Below are 18,369 nucleotides of genomic sequence, written 5' to 3'. Positions count from 1 at the left end.
GGCGGTGGTGGCGTGCAGCGGCAGCAGCGGCGAGGCGGCGTGCAGCGGCAGCAGCGGTGAGGCGGCAATGCAGCGATGAGGCGGCGGCGCAGATCCGGCGGGATGCGGCGGGGCACGGCGAACAAGGGGAGAGAGGCGGGGCCGGGGCCTCGGGTTCTTATGGAGGGAGGGGCAGCGCGGTGGCGTGCGAGAGGGGCCAGCCGGAGTCGTGTTGGCGCCGGACTCCGGTGGAGTCCCGGTTGGCCACGACGGAGAAGGCGGCGCCGGAGCGGGCCGGTAGCTGGGCTTCGGCCCAGCTAGGACGAAGAATTTTTTTTAATAAAGATTTTTTTTCCAGAAAAACAAAACAAATAAAAACAAAGAGAAATAAAATATTATATAGGCATATAATATATCAAAATTTGCAGAAAAAGATTTTCTACAACATGGATATTTTTAATATGCCAAATAAAATCCTCACAAAATCAGATAAATCAAAGAGTGCTACTGGTCTAATAAAATCCAATAAAAATCATTTTAAAAATACCAAAATGATTTCAAATTAATTTTTCTTCAATTTTCTATTGTAGGGAATCATGTTACCCTATTTTCCATGTATTTTGTTTTTGGAGAAAAATAATTTGAATAAAACTCAAATAACTCTAAATTGATTTTTTTTTCCAAAAGGACTTTGAATTTGATCCTTTTAACTTCCAACTCATATTTCATAATTTGAAGAAGTCATTTTATCTTCTCTCATGAAAATCATTGAGTTGCTTGAAGTTTATGAATTTGAAATATTTTCAAATGAAATTCAAATATTTTCAACAACCCTTTTCATTTAATTTAAATGGAAGAAGTCATGTCATCTTCTCTCTAGGGTTTTGTGTTGAAAAGAATTTGAATTCATGAAGATCACGAATGAAAAATAAAAGTTTGGGAAAGTCCTTTTATTCCCTTTCATTTAACTTTCAAAACGTTTCGAATTTCACTCAAATAATCACACAACAAATCAAACAATCAATCAATCTATTTATTTATTATAACATTTTAAAATTTAGAATTTTGGGATGTTACACTGGCGGCTGGTGGCCAGCGACAGCGTGCGAGAAGAAAGCCATGTAGAAGACTACGCGAGCCATGATGAGCAAATCTAGGCAGACGTCGTCCGTCCTTGCCGCGTTTTGCCCATCGCGTCTGCCTTGGACGCCAACTCCGTGGTCTGCGTTCCCGCGGCCAGCGGTATCATCGCAGACGACACCGCTTCCTAGACTGAGGCTGCTTCCTCCAGCTGCATGTCCGCATTCTGGTCTTTCCCGTCTACATCAAGCTCGGTCTGGCCATGCTTCGCCTCGGCAACAGTACACGCCATGATCGCCTGGTCGAGGTTGTGGGCTTCATGCTCGTGGCCGGCATCCTTGACCTGGGCTTGCACATGGCTGGCATCCTCCGACCAGGTCATGCTGGACTGCCATGAACGTGCTCTACTCTGCTCCAGCCGAGCAAGCTCGCAAAATGCACAACAGTCATGGGGGCCTAATAAATGTGATTCAATGTTCATCTGTTATATATCAGTGAGTATCTATCCATATTGAAAGAGTAGATGACAATGGATTTGTTCCGTGCATCTGGAGCGATGCCGGCTGCAGTTTATATATACGGGCAAACTTGCCGATCAAGAGAAGATTACATCAGGTTGTTACAATCTCAACTATACGCACACGTCCATGCTTCTCTATACAACAAAGGGAGGTACACATCCGGTCAGGTAGTTAGGATCTCTACAATATCGCTAACACCCCCCGTCAATCACAACCCGATAGGTTGAGATTGTGACATAGCGTGCGAAGCTGCTGAACCCCAACTGGTTTCGTCAGGCCATCCGCTAGCTGATCCTGTGTTGAGATGAACCGTATCTCCAGGGTCTTGCGTGCCACTCTCTCGCGAACAAAGTGGAAGTCCAATATGTTTTGTGCGAGCATGGAAGACGGGATTGGCAGCTAGGTATGTAGCGCCAAGATTGTCGCACCATAACGTTGGGGCTCGGGATTGATATACGCCAAGCTCCCCCAACAACGATTGCAACCAAATGATCTCCGCTGTCGCATTTGCCAACGCCTTGTACTCAGCTTCGGTGCTCGACCATGAAACAGTCTGTTGCTTCCTCGAACTCCATGTAACAAGGTTGGAACCGAGAAACACCAGGAAGCCACTTGTGGACCGCTTGTCATCAACTGAACCTGCCCAGTCTGCGTCAGAAAACGCGCTGATGTGTGTGGAGGCTGAACGTCGAATATGTAGGCCGACCCCAGACGTGTTCTTCACATATCTCAAGATGCGTTTTACCGCTGACCAGTGTTGATCAGTTGGTGTCTGAAGAAATTGGCACACCTTGTTGACAGCGAAAGCAATATCTGGGCGTGTAAGAGTTAGGTACTGGAGCGCACCTACAACACTTCTATACCTTGTCGCATCAGCTGCTGATAACTCGGTTCCTTCTCCCCTTGATAGCTTCTCTGTATTTGACATTGGCGTCATAACTGGCTTGCAATCAGTCATGCCTACTCGAGCCAACAGATCATTGGCGTACTTGGTCTGCAGCAGCACCGCTCCATCTCTCTTCCTCTTAACTTCAACACCGAGGAAGTAATGAAGATCTCCAAGATCCTTGATAGCAAACTCCTGTTGCAGATTTCTCACAAGTTCTGGAACAGCCCGTGGAGATGAGCTTGCATTGATTATATCATCCACATAAATTAGCATGTAGATGTGTACTCCCCCTTTGTTGTAGATGAAGAGAGAGGTGTCTGCTTTGGATGGTACAAACTCCAATTCCTGAAGTTTGGTGCTGAGCCTTGAATACCATGCCCTCGGAGACTACTTTAAGCCATATAGGGATTTATCAAGTTTACAAACATGTCGCGGAAGCTGCGGATTGACATACCCAGGTGGTTGTCGCATATACACATCCTCCTCAAGAATGCCATGAAGAAACGCATTCTGGACGTCCAACTGACTGAGACTCCACCCTTTCGAGATGGCAAGTGACAAGATGAGATGAACAGTTGCAGATTTTACCACCGGACTGAACGTATCCTCGTAGTCGATGCCGTATCTCTGCTTAAATCCCTTGGCGACCAAGCGAGCTTTGTACCTCTCTATTGACCCATCAGCCTTCCTCTTCAACTTAAACACCCACTTGCAATCAATGAGATTACGTCCAGGCTGTGGGGGTACTAAGTGCCACATTTGATTTTTGATCAATGCTTGATACTCTTCATCCATAGCTTTGTGCCAGTTCGGATCATCAAAGGCTTCAGTATGATCAACCGGCTCAGTTGTGGCTAGTGATGCCTGATGTCTCCGATACGGGTTATACCGTACTTTCCCTTCGGTGTACCGAGATGGAACACAGACGAGATGTCGAAGATTATGTCCCTGTTCTCCAACAGCCATTGGTTTTGGGTTTGCTTCAGCAAGTCGAGGAGCTCGCCGCGGTCTGTCGCTGCCGCCACCGCCGCCGTCGTCGCTGCCGCCGTCACCGCCGCCACCGCCGCTGCTGGATCTGCGTGGCGGCTCAGTACGCCTGGTGACCCGATGATGCGGCCCAGTGGACGGTGCCATATGTTCTGGCGAGGCCGCCTCCATTGCAGAACTGCCAGGTAGTGCAGGAGATAGCCTTCTGTCGGCTGGCTCCAAAGCTTGCGCGGAGTCGCGCGTTGGTGTGGGCGAGGTGGTAGCAGCCGATTCGCTGCATGGTGCTCCGGTGCATGGTGCTCCGCCCGGTTGCAGCGGATTGGCCTGCATGGGAGGCGGTGTCAGAGTGCATGCCGCCTCATGCACGTCCTCATGCTCATCATCATCATGCGCCACTGGAGCTGTGTTTTCCTGCACACCAGAAACTGAAGAAAAGAGCGGCGCGAACGCCGGATCAGTCTGCTCAACAGTTTGCGGAATTGGTATAATACGACCTTGACACAATGGCTGCCCCCCTGTCTCCACACTCCCGGAACCGTAAAAATCAGAAGAAGATGAGAGGGATGGAGACCCTAGGATGTCAAGGAGTGGAGGAGCATCGCTGGACGACTGAATTTCAGAGAATGGAAAAAGTTGTTCGTCAAAGACAACGTCTCGCGAAACATAGACACGTCCAGAGGAAATATGCAAGCACTTGTAGCCATTATGCATGCTACTGTACCCCAAGAAAACACACCGCTTAGATCGGAACTGTAATTTGTGATTGTTGTAGGGACGGAGACATGGCCAGCATGCACATCCAAACGTTTTGAGGAATGAATAATCAGGAGAGACCCCAAACAACTTGGTGAGAGGAGTAGCAAACTGAATAGTTTTACTAGGAAGTCGATTGATCAAAAAACATGCTGATAGAGGCGGAGGTGTCCCGTCTTTCGATGAGATGATGGATTTCGCTTTGGTGGAAGTCGACTTTGACGATCCGACTACGAACGTGCGAGGACGTCGCGCCTTAGCAATCGCTAAACCAACTCCGAGAGGTTATTGACCACGCCGGAGCACGATCAACCTGACCACGAGGGTCTGTTTCTTGCGAGCAAACGAAGAACAAGCAAGAAACTGAGATTGCAATCTGGATTTTGCGAATATAAGATGAAAGCTTTATTGATCAAGGTGGGGTTCTGTGACGCCTTTGTCTGGTCGTTGAACACAAACGAAGTACGCGAAGTTGCAGCTATGGCGAACTTTTAATCTAAACAAAACCCAAAGTCTAAACGATGCCCTAAGGGCTGTATATATGGAGGAAGAGGGGGAATTTCGTGGCCCTTGGTGGAGGGGTCCGAAATCAACCCTATCTCTTGTTTCCCCACACATACGGACTCTGCCTGGCCCAATAATAAGGTGACGCAGCACCTAAAATAGCCTCGGGACGAAATTTATGAAGTGGCATCTTGTATATTTCGTCCAAGGCTTCATGCACCCATTATGGTGGCTTCAAAGTCCTGAAATCATCACTTGTAACTCCGTTCTTGTTCCCCTTGCGCATGCCATCATCTCCATGCTTGTTCTTGCTCCAATGTTCATCCTTCTCCAAGCTAGGCCCTTCATTTGTAAGCAAAACAAATGTATCCAATTTAGGCAGCATCATATTCTCATGAACATTAGAATCATTACCAAGAAACAAAAGTACCTGGTAATTTAGTTGGCGTGCGCGAGCTCTAGTAATTGGTCCAGTATGTATAGCAGCAGGGCCTGTGGGTGTAACAATGGTATTGATGTCCTCATCATCCTCCCCTTCTTGAAATGAAGTCGTCCTCGACGGAAACTCATCTTCCTCACCCAAATAAGGCTTCAAATCTGCAATGTTAAAAGTGGGACTAACCCCAAAATCTGCAGGCAGCTCAAGTTTATATGCATTATCATTTATTTTCTCTAACACCTTAAAGGGACCATCAGCCCGTGGCATGAGCTTTGATTTGCGCAAATCAGGAAATCTATCCTTACGCAAATGTAACCAAACAAGATCTCCAGGTGCAAACACAACATGTTTTCTACCCTTATCTCCAGCAAGTTTATATTTGGCATTCATACGCTCAATGTTTTCCTTAGTTAACTCATGCATTTTTTAAATCAATTCAGCACGTTGTTTAGCATCAAAATTTACCTTCTCCGAAGATGGAAGAGGCAACAAATCAATACGTGCACGAGGTAGGAAACCATACACAACTTCAAAAGGGCACATCTTAGTAGTAGAATGCAATGAACGATTATAAGCAAATTCAATATGAGGCAAGCATTCCTCCCACATTTTCTTATTACTCTTCAAAACAGCCCTAAGCATAGTAGACAATGTTCTATTGACTACTTCAGTTTGGCCATCAGTTTGGGGGTGACAAGTAGTACTAAAAAGCAGTTTAGTCCCCAACTTAGCCCATAAACATCTCCAAAAGTGGCTAAGAAATTTAGTATCACGATCTGAAACAATAGTATTTGGCACACCATGCAAGCGAATAATTTCACGAAAGAACAAATCAGCAACATTAACAGCATCATCGCTTTTATGACATGGTATAAAGTGTGCCATTTTCGAGAATCTATCCACGACAACAAATATGCTATCCCTCCCCATCTTTGTTCGAGGTAAACCTAAAACAAAGTCCATAGATATATCCTCCCAAGGAACACTAGGTACAGGCAAAGGCATATATAAACCATGAGGATTGAGTCGTGACTTAGCTTTTTGACATGTAGTGCAGCGAGCAATAAAACGCTCAACATCCCGTCTCATCTTTGGCCAAAAGAAATGTGTAGCAAGTACGTCCTCCGTCTTCTTCACGCCAAAGTGTCCCATTAATCCTCCTCCATGCGCCTCCTGCAACAACAAAAGACGAACGGAGCTAGCTGGAATGCATAGCTTGTTAGCACGAAACACAAATCCATCGTTAACGACAAACTTGTTCCACATTCTTCCTTCTTTGCAATTCTGCATTACATCTTTAAAATCAGCATCATGCACATATTGATCTTTGATGGTCTCCAAACCAAATATTTTGAAGTCAAGTTGTGAAAGCACAGTATAGCGACGAGACAATGCATCAGCAATAACATTTTCTTTTCCCTTCTTGTGTTTAATGACATAAGGGAAAGTCTCAATGAATTCAACCCATTTAGCATGTCTACGATTCAGTTTAGCTTGACTTTTAATATGTTTCAAAGATTCATGATCAGAATGTATAACAAATTCTTTGGGCCATAAATAATGTTGCCATGTTTCTAAAGTCCGAACAAGAGCATATAATTCTTTATCATAAGTAGAATAATTCAGACTAGGCCCACTCAATTTTTCAGAAAAGTATGCAACAGGTTTGCCATCTTGTAATAACACACCTCCTAATCCAATTCCACTAGCATCACATTCAAGCTCAAAAGTCTTATTAAAATCAGGAAGTTGGAGTAAAGGAGCATGTGTCAACTTATCTTTCAATACCGTGAAGGCTTCTTCCTGTGCGGTACCCCAAACAAAAGGCACATCCTTCTTTGTAAGCTCGTTGAGAGGTGCAGCAATGGTGCTGAAATCTCTCACAAAACGCCTATAGAATCCAGCGAGGCCAAGAAAACTCCTCACTTGTGTGACCGTTTTGGGCTGCGGCCAACTCTCAATGATAGAGGCAAAGGTGTCCCGTCTTTCGATGAGATGGTGGATTTCGCTTTGGTGGAAGTCGACTTTGACGATCCGACTACGAACGTGTGAGGACGTCGCGCCTTAGCAATCGCTAAACCAACTCCGAGACGTTATTGACCACGCCGGAGCACGATCAACCTGACCACGAGGGTCTGTTTCCTGCGAGCAAACGAAGAACAAGCAAGAAACTAAGATTGCAATCTGGATATTGCGAATATAAGATGAAAGCTTTATTGATCAAGGTGGGGTTCTGTGACGCCTTTGTCTGGTCGTTGAACACAAACGAAGTACGCGAAGTTGCAGCTATGGCGAACTTTTAATCTAAACAAAACCCAAAGTCTAAACGATGCCCTAAGGGCTGTATATATGGAGGAAGAGGGGGGAATTTCGTGGCCCTTGGTGGAGGGGTCCGAAATCAACCCTATCTCTTGTTTCCCCACACATACGGACTCTAAAAATAGCCTATACTTATGTATTTCGAAATTACATGGGCCTGGCCCAATAATAAGGTAACGCAGCACCTAAAATAGCCTCGGGACGAAATTTATGAAGTGGCATCTTGTATATTTCGTCCAAGGTTTCCTGCACCCATTATGGTGGCTTCAAAGTCCTGAAATCATCACTTGTAACTCCGTTCTTGTTCCCCTTGCGCATGCCATCATCTCCATGCTTGTTCTTGCTCCAATGTTCATCCTTCTCCAAGCTAGGCCCTTCATTTGTAAGCAAAAGAAATGTATCCAATTTAGGCAGCATCATATTCTCATCAACATTAGAATCATTACCAAGAAACGAAAGTACCTGGTAATTTAGTTGGCGTGCGCGAGCTCTAGTAATTGGTCCAGTATGTATAGCAGCAGGGCCTGTGGGTGTAACAATGGTATTGATGTCCTCATCATCCTCCCCTTCTTGAAATGAAGTCGTCCTCGACGGAAACTCATCTTCCTCACCCAAATAAGGCTTCAAATCTGCAATGTTAAAAGTGGGACTAACCCCAAAATCTGCAGGCAGCTCAAGTTTATATGCATTATCATTTATTTTCTCTAACACCTTAAAGGGACCATCAGCCCGTGGCATGAGCTTTGATTTGCGCAAATCAGGAAATCTATCCTTACGCAAATGTAACCAAACAAGATCTCCAGGTGCAAACACAACATGTTTTCTACCCTTATCTCCAGCAAGTTTATATTTAGCATTCATACGCTCAATGTTTTCCTTAGTTAACTCATGCACTTCTAAAATCAATTCAGCACGTTGTTTAGCATCAAAATTAACCTTCTCCGAAGATGGAAGAGGCAACAAATCAATAGGTGCACGAGGTAGGAAACCATACACAACTTCAAAAGGGCACATCTTAGTAGTAGAATACAATGAACGATTATAAGCAAATTCAATATGAGGCAAGCATTCCTCCCACATTTTCTTATTACTCTTCAAAACAGCCCTAAGCATAGTAGACAATGTTCTATTGACTACTTCAGTTTGGCCATCAGTTTGGGGGTGACAAGTAGTACTAAAAAGCAGTTTAGTCCCCAACTTAGCCCATAAACATCTCCAAAAGTGGCTAAGAAATTTAGTATCACGATCTGAAACAATAGTATTTGGCACACCATGCAAGCGAATAATTTCACGAAAGAACAAATCAGCAACATTAACAGCATCATCGCTTTTATGACATGGTATAAAGTGTGCCATTTTCGAGAATCTATCCACGACAACAAATATGCTATCCCTCCCCTTCTTTGTTCGAGGTAAACCTAAAACAAAGTACATAGATTGATAGAGGCAAAGGTGTCCCGTCTTTCGATGAGATGATGGATATCGCTTTGGTGGAAGTCGACTTTGACGATCCGACTACGAACGTGCGAGGACGTCGCGCCTTAGCAATCGCTAAACCAACTCCGAGAGGTTATTGACCACGCCGGAGCACGATCAACCTCACCACGAGGGTCTGTTTCCTGCGAGCAAACGAAGAACAAGCAAGAAACTAAGATTGCAATCTGGATACTGCGAATATAAGATGAAAGCTTTATTGATCAAGGTGGGGTTCTGTGACGCCTTTGTCTGGTCGTTGAACACAAACGAAGTACGCGAAGTTGCAGCTATGGCGAACTTTTAATCTAAACAAAACCCACCGTCTAAACGATGCCCTAAGGGCTGTATATATGGAGGAAGAGGGGGGAATTTCGTGGCCCTTGGTGGAGGGGTCCGAAATCAACCCTATCTCTTGTTTCCCCACACATACGGACTCTAAAAATAGCCTATACTTATGTATTTCGAAATTACATGGGCCTGGCCCAATAATAAGGTGACGCAGCACCTAAAATAGCCTCGGGACGAAATTTATGAAGTGGCATCTTGTATATTTCGTCCAAGGCTTCATGCACCCATTATGGTGGCTTCAAAGTCCTGAAATCATCACTTGTAACTCCGTTCTTGTTTCCCTTGCGCATGCCATCATCTCCATGCTTGTTCTTGCTCCAATGTTCATCCTTCTCCAAGCTAGGCCCTTCATTTGTAAGCAAAACAAATGTATCCAATTTAGGCAGCATCATATTCTCATGAACATTAGAATCATTGCCAAGAAACGAAAGTACCTGGTAATTTAGTTGGCGTGCACGAGCTCTAGTAATTGGTCCAGTATGTATAGCAGCAGGGGCTGTAGGTGTAACAATTGTATTGATGTCCTCATCATCCTCCCCTTCTTGAAATGAAGTCGTCCTCGACGGAAGTTCATCTTCCTCACCCAAATAAGGCTTCAAATCTGCAATGTTAAAAGTGGGACTAACCCCAAAATCTGCAGGCAGCTCAAGTTTATATGCATTATCATTTATTTTCTCTAACACCTTAAAGGGACCATCAGCACGTGGCATTAACTTTGATTTGCGCAAATCAGGAAATCTATCCTTACGCAAATGTAACCAAACAAGATCTCCAGGTGCAAACACAACATGTTTTCTACCCTTATCTCCAGCAAGTTTATATTTAGCATTCATGCGCTCAATGTTTTCCTTAGTTAACTCATGCATTTTTAAAATCAATTCAGCACGTTGTTTAGCATCAAAATTAACCTTCTCCGAAGATGGAAGAGGCAACAAATCAATAGGTGCACGAGGTAGGAAACCATACACAACTTCAAAAGGGCACATCTTAGTAGTAGAATGCAATGAACGATTATAAGCAAATTCAATATGACGCAAGCATTCCTCCCACATTTTCTTATTATTCTTCAAACAGCCCTAAGCATAGTAGACAACGTTCTATTGACTACTTCAGTTTGTCCATCAGTTTGGGGGTGACAAGTAGTACTAAAAAGCAGTTTAGTCCCCAACTTAGCCCATAAACATCTCCAAAAGTGGCTAAGAAATTTAGTATCACGATCTGAAACAATAGTATTTGGCACACCATGCAAGCGAATAATTTCACGAAAGAACAAATCAGCAACATTAACCGCATCATCGCTTTTATGACATGGTATAAAGTGTGCCATTTTCGAGAATCTATCCACGACAACAAATATGCTATCCCTCCCCTTCTTTGTTCGAGGTAAACCTAAAACAAAGTCCATAGATATATCCTCCCAAGGAACACTAGGTACAGGCAAAGGCATATATAAACCATGAGGATTGAGTCGTGACTTAGCTTTTTGACATGTAGTGCATCGAGCAAAAAAACGCTCAACATCCCGTCTCATCTTTGGCCAAAAGAAATGTGTAGCAAGTACGTCCTCCGTCTTCTTCACGCCAAAGTGTCCCATTAATCCTCCTCCATGCGCCTCCTGCAACAACAAAAGACGAACGGAGCTAGCTGGAATGCATAGCTTGTTAGCACGAAACACAAATCCATCGTTAACGACAAACTTGTTCCACATTCTTCCTTCTTTACAATTCTGCATTACATCTTTAAAATCAGCATCATGCACATATTGATCTTTGATGGTCTCCAAACCAAATATTTTGAAGTCAAGTTGTGAAAGCATAGTATAGCGACGAGACAATGCATCAGCAATAACATTTTCTTTTCCCTTCTTGTGTTTAATGACATAAGGGAAAGTCTCAATGAATTCAACCCATTTAGCATGTCTACGATTCAGTTTTGGGCTGCGGCCAACTCTCAATAGCTTCAATCTTGGCTTTGTCAACTTCAATTCCCTGTGGAGTAACAACATAGCCAAGAAAAGATACTCGGTCGGTGCAAAAGGTGCACTTCCCAAGGTTACCAAACAAACGTGCATCACGTAGAGCAATAAAAACAGCACGTAAATGTTCCAAATGTTCTTCCAAAGATCTGCTATAAATCAGTATATCATCAAAATAGACTACCACAAATCGTCCAATGAAAGCACGTAAAACTTCGTTCATTAGTCTCATGAAAGTACTAGGCGCATTAGTTAACCCAAAAGGCATGACTAACCACTCATATAATCCAAACTTAGTTTTAAATGCTGTTTTCCATTCATCCCCCAACTTCATACAAATTTCATGGTATCCACTATGCAAATCAACTTTGGAGAATGTTGTAGAGCCACTCAATTCATCAAGCATATCATCGAGCCTAGGAATAGGATGACGATAATGAATAGTAATATTATTAATGCCTCTACAATCAACACACATACGTGATGTACCATCCTTTTTCGGCACTAGAATAATAGGAACAGCACAAGGACTAAGGGATTCGCGTATATAACCTTTGTCGAGAAGCTCTTGTACTTGACACATAATCTCCTTCGTCTCCTCTGGATTGGTACGGTATGGTGCACGGTTTGGCAGTGAAGCACCGGGAATTAAGTCAATCTGATGCTCAATCCCTCGAATAGGCGGTAATCCCGGTGGCACGTCTTGTGGAAAAACGTCAGCGAACTCCTGCAAAATGTTAGTGACAGCAGGAGGGAAAGAGGAAGGCACGTCCTCGAATGAAAATAATGCCTCTTTGCACACAAAAGCATAGCAAACAGATTTGCTGAAATCTAGCTCATCAATATCAGATTTGGTGGCAAATAAACATGCACTTTTCAATTTAATTTCAGAAGCAACACTAGATGGTTTATTATTAGGCTTCATTTGTTGCTCAAATTCTTTTGCCACAATCTGATTTTCACTCTTATTCTTCTCCTGTTGTGCTTTATTAGCTCTATTAATATCATCTTTCAAAATGGAATCAGGAGTCATAGGAAGCAAAGTAATATTTTTATCCTTATGAACAAGAGTATAGTGATTGTTTCTACCATGGTGTACAGAATTTTTATCAAATTGCCATGGTCTACCAAGTAATAAGGAACATGCTTGCATAGGTACCACATCACAATCAACATAATCAGCATATGTAGAGATACTAAAATGCACACGAACAGTACGTGTTACCTTAACCTTGCCGCTGTTGTTGAACCACTGGATGTAGTAAGGATGTGGATGTGGTCTTGTGGTGAGAGAAAGCTTCTCCACCATCTCCATGCTAGCCAAGTTGTTGCAGCTCCCTCCGTCTATGATGACGCGCACAGAACATTCCTTCACAACTCCCTTGGTATGGAACAAATTGTGCCTCTGTTTTTGCTCAGCTTGTGTGATCTGCACACTCAAAACACGTTGAGCAACTAAACATTCATACCTGTCAGCGTCTTCAGGAGCCATGTATTGCGTCTCATGATCAGAATCATCTCCACCATGTTCTTCACGTGTAATAAGAGCCAAAGTCTCCTCATCATAGTCACTAGCAGACTCATATCCACCATCCGCGGTAGCAATCATCACACGCGGAGATTTGCATTCTCTCGCATAATGACCTCCTCCCTTACAACGACGACAAATAATATCACTTGTGTGCCCTGTTGATGCCATGGAAGAAGAAGAACTCCGTGCAGGCCCAGCAGGTGCGCTCTTGGCAGATAATGGTGGTTGTGCCTGTTTTCTTGTATCACGACTGGAGGAGGCACCTAATTGAGGTGCTGGTGCAGTTGAAGTAGAAGATACACGCGTTGTCCATGATGACGGTCGGCCTGCAGAAAAGTTAGTTCGCGCCAATGCTTGTCGATCCTGCACTTCACGTTCAGCTTTACAAGCAAGATGGAATAAACGAGTGATATTAGTATACTCCTTATAGTCTAGAATGGTCTGAATCTCTCTATTTAATCCACCCAGAAAACGTGCAAGCATAGCTTCATTCTCCTCAACAATACCACATCTAATCATGCCAGTTTGTAATTCCTGATAATATTCTTCTACAGAATTTTTTCCTTGTCTTAAGCGCTGTAATTTTCGAAGCAATTCACGTTGATAATATGGTGGAACCCAACGAGTACGCATAGCAGTTTTCAAAGCAGCCCAAGTAGCGGGAATAGGATATAATCTACAATGTTCAGACCACCATACACATGCAAAACTAGTGAAAGCACAAACAACAGCAGCAACCCGTCTCTCCTCGGGATATTGTAAACATGTAAAACGTTGTTCAGTTTCTAACTCCCAAGTAAGATATATATCAGGAACATATCTACCCTCAAATGGTGGAATATTCAATTTCAGTTTAGGAATATGGACATCATCTCGTACCTGAGGTGGTGGTGCGGGCCTACCATTACGAATATATACCTGAGGTCGACCTGGTGGTGGTGGTGCTGGTGGCTGCACGTAGTTCGGATTTTGATCAACCTCATCCTCATAATCTCCCACATAATCATCATCCTCCTGGGTACCACCAGCAGCAGTAGCAGGAGCCAAAGAAGCACCAACAACAGTAGCAGCGGCACCAGAATGTTGTCCTGGCTCAATAGGAACACGCTGTGCTCGTCCATACTGATTCGGAAGGGGGCGTAGTTGTTGTTGTTGCAGAGGTGCGACAGGTGCAGCCGGTTGTGGAAGACGCGCAAGCAGTTCATTAAATCTGTTATCGAGCTTTGTTTCGAATGTCTTCTCAAGGCCAGTAATCTTCTCCATGGCCTCTTCAAAATTATTCAGCACATCTTGCACCTGTTCAGTCATCATGTGCTGAAACTTATCATGAAGCTCCTTGTTCGATAAATTCTCCCAGTCAATCTCGTCGGCTTGTGATCCTGGCATGGTTAGCAGCAATAGAAACACACAAGAATATGATCCTACAGACTACGAACAAGTGGTGGTGGTGGGTGTCACAAATCCGTCAAGCAAACCTCAAATTCTTACCAGTTCTTACCCAGCAGAAGGTGGTGATCGGCAACCGTTGTAGTCAAAACTCTCAAAGCTTGGATAGAGCGATTACCAGGGAGAGTCAAACGCACGACGTAGATGTATGTGGAGCTGGGAAGGCTTATAATATGGTAGCAAAAAGGGTCAGCAATAATCAATTCAGAGATGCAAAGTTGAATAAACGCTCAACGACGGTACTGTGCTGGTCCTAGGCTAGACTGTGCTAGAGACGCGAGCCTAGAACACCAACAAAATCACGGCGCGGCACGTAAACAAGGGAAAAGCACACTCTGAATTTTTTTTTCGCTCTTTTTTTTTGCGCTGCTTTTTTTTTGCGAAAAATCACTATAATGGCGAGTGTCTCAAAACTCTTCCTAGCTCAAACGGACAGGATGGGCACGAAATTTTTTCGACCAATTTTTTTTTCGACTGCCCGGACCCAAAAACTGGAAACGGGTCAAAAAAAACTTCCTATAATGGCACCTGTCTCAAAACACTCAGAAACACCTAAAAATAGGATAGCCAGAATTTTTTTCGAAAAATGCGTTTTCGAAAAATTTTGGGCCTAAACGGAGCGTGGCTACCCGACTCTTTTTTTTTTCGAAACCTACTCCGGCAAGGAAACACGAATCGAAATCTAGATGGATCTCGAAAACAAACCTAATATGCAAGGAACTCGGATTGGTGGTGGATATATGGTGGTGGTATATGGCAGCGGTGGTGGTAGCGGTGGTAGTATATGGATATGGATCGGTGGTGGTATATGGACACGGATTGGTGGTGGTATATGGATACGGATTCGGAGCGGTGGCGGATAAGCGGTGGTGGTAGATGGCAGGGGCGATGATGATGGTGCGGCGGCGGCGTGACAACTTATGACCAGAACTCGAAACTCTAAAAGACTAGACTCTAAGACCAGCAACTAGACACGACGATGCAACCGCAAATTCAACAAAGCAAAACCCTAAAAAGATTATGCAAAGGCTCAGATTGGTTCGGATATGATGAACTAACCCTAATTTTTTTTTGGTGGCTTTTTCGTGGACTGTAGGTATGAAGAACAGACTCGATCTAAACTACGAAAAACTGTAAAATCTCACCGAGCAACCTGGAAATCTGATACCACTTGATAGAGGCAAAGGTGTCCCGTCTTTCGATGAGATGGTGGATTTCGCTTTGGTGGAAGTCGACTTTGACGATCCGACTACGAACGTGCGAGGACGTCGCGCCTTAGCAATCGCTAAACCAACTCCGAGAGGTTATTGACCACGCCGGAGCACGATCAACCAGACCACGAGGGTCTGTTTCCTGCGAGCAAACGAAGAACAAGCAAGAAACTAAGATTGCAATCTGGATATTGCGAATATAAGATGAAAGCTTTATTGATCAAGGTGGGGTTCTGTGACGCCTTTGTCTGGTCGTTGAACACAAACGAAGTACGCGAAGTTGCAGCTATGGCAAACTTTTAATCTAAACAAAACCCAAAGTCTAAACGATGCCCTAAGGGCTGTATATATGGAGGAAGAGGGGGGAATTTCGTGGCCCTTGGTGGAGGGGTCCAAAATCAACCCTATCTCTTGTTTCCCCACACATACGGACTCTAAAAATAGCCTATACTTATGTATTTCGAAATTACATGGGCCTGGCCCAATAATAAGGTGACGCAGCACCTAAAATAGCCTCGGGACGAAATTTATGAAGTGGCATCTTGTATATTTTGTCCAAGGCTTCATGCACCCATTATGGTGGCTTCAAAGTCCTGAAATCATCACTTGTAACTCCGTTCTTGTTCCCCTTGCGCATGCCATCATCTCCATGCTTGTTCTTGCTCCAATGTTCATCCTTCTCCAAGCTAGGCCCTTCATTTGTAAGCAAAACAAATGTATCCAATTTAGGCAGCATCATATTCTCATGAACATTAGAATCATTACCAAGAAACAAAAGTACCTGGTAATTTAGTTGGCATGCGCGAGCTCTAGTAATTGGTCCAGTATGTATAGCAGCAGGGCCTGTGGGTGTAACAATGGTATTGATGTCCTCATCACATGCTGTTTGGAAGGCAACATCCCAAAAACGGAGTGGCATGGAAGCTTGGGCCAGAAGGGTGAGGCCAACATCGACGACATGACGATGCTTATGTTCATCCGAGCCGTTCTGTTGGTGTGCGTGGGGGCATGAAACGGTGTGAGAGATGCCAATCTTGGTGAAAAACGAATTCAATTTCTCGTATTCGCCGCCCCAATCCGATTGGACACGAATAATTTTCTTATTAAAGAGGCGTTCAACATGTGCTTGGAACTGAAGAAAGACACGCTCCACATCGGATTTATGTTTCAAACAATAAAGCCAAGTAAATTTGCTGAAATCATCGATAAAACTGACATAAAACTTGAACCCTCCGGATGAAAGACACGCAGGTCCCCATACATCGGAGAAAATTTGTTCAAGCGGAGAAGATGACACACTGCTAGACTTAGGATAAGGGAGCTGATGGCTCTTGCCCTGTTGGCACGCATCACAGATGGTGCTTTTATTGGACTCGCTTGTAGACGGAAGACGATGACTTCTAAGAACTTGATCAACGACTAAAGACGCCGGATGCCCAAGCCGGCGATGCCACCTCTCTCGGCTGGGAACGGAAGCGAGGAAGGCATGCTTCTGGATGGCTTTATTGCTGGGAACAGGGTACAACCCCCTCTCACTGGGTCCTTGATGAAGAACCTTCCTCGTAGCCCGATCCTTGATAACAAAATAGTAAGGGTGAATTTCAAGAAAAATATTGTTGTCACAAGCGAGTCTATGACCAGAAAGAAGATTTTGGCTAGCATCTGGGACGTGCAAGACATTTTTCAACCGAAGATTACGGTGGGGAGTATGAATGAGGGATTGACCGATGTGAGCAATGGTCATACCTGATCCGCTAGCTGTGTGCACCTGATCCTTGCCGGTGTAGGGCTCGTGGATGTTCAACTTGTCGAGATCCGCCGTGATGTGCTCCGTGGCTCCGGTGTCCAAGTACCACACGGGGTCGACGTTCTGCGACGTGGAGATGTGGGCGGCGCGAGGTTCTTCCATCTGGTAGTTCTGATTGAAGCGGTTGTAGCAGTTTAGCGCCTCGTGCCCCACCTTGCTGCAGATTTGGCACCGCACCTTGGGCGGGCCAGAGTTGTTGAAGCCGCCGTCGCCCGGGCCGGGGTAGCCGCCGCCGCCACCACCGCTGCTGCGGGAGTTGCTGCCGTTGTTGGAGCTGCGTGACTGCTGCTGCTTCTTGCCTTGGTTGTTGTAGCCACGGCTGCCACCGTTGCCGTTGCAATTGCCACCGCCCCCGTTGCTGCCGTTGCCGCGGTACTGACCGCGGTTTCCACCACCGCCACGGCTAGCGCTGTTGGCAGAGATGTTGTAGCCGCCTCCACTGCCTTCCTAGCGGAGCTCGAAGTCGAGCATGTGTGCGAAGAGGTCGTCGACGGTGACATCCCCCGCCTGAGTGGTGACCGACGTAACGAGCGGATCATAGGAATTGTCCAGCCCTGTGAGCAGATACGTGACGAGGTCGTCGTCTCCGACGGGGCGGCCGGCGGAGGCGAGCATGTCGGAGAGAGTCTTGACGCGGCCAAAATACTCCGTCACCGTCAGGTCCTTCTTCTGGATGGTGGCCAACTGCTTACACAGCTGCATGATCCTCGCCTTGGAGTGCGAGGCAAACATCCGCTCCAGCGTCGCCCAGACGGTGGCCGGTGAGGTGTGCAGCGCCACCCTCGCTAGCACTTCAGGAGCGAGTGTCGACAGGAGGCCCGAGAGAACGAGCGCCTCCTGTGCAGCCCAGACGCCATGGGCTGGGTTATCAACCAGCTCGGCGTTGGCTTCAGATGATGCCGGCACACGCCTGGGGGGAGCAACCGAAGACCCGTCGACGAAGCCAAACAGATGATGGCCTCGCAAGATCGGAACGATCTGCGCCCTCCATAGCAGGTACGTGGCGCCGGCGAGCTTGACGGTGACCAGCTGGGCGAAGTTGGGGACGGATACAGAGGGCGATGCCATGGCGCCGGCGAAGGTGGAAGTGATGGCGCCGGACGT

This window comes from Triticum dicoccoides, chromosome 1A, assembly GCF_002162155.2.
Source record: "Triticum dicoccoides isolate Atlit2015 ecotype Zavitan chromosome 1A, WEW_v2.0, whole genome shotgun sequence".
NCBI lineage: Eukaryota > Viridiplantae > Streptophyta > Magnoliopsida > Poales > Poaceae > Triticum > Triticum dicoccoides.
This window is presented reverse-complemented; position numbering follows the sequence as displayed.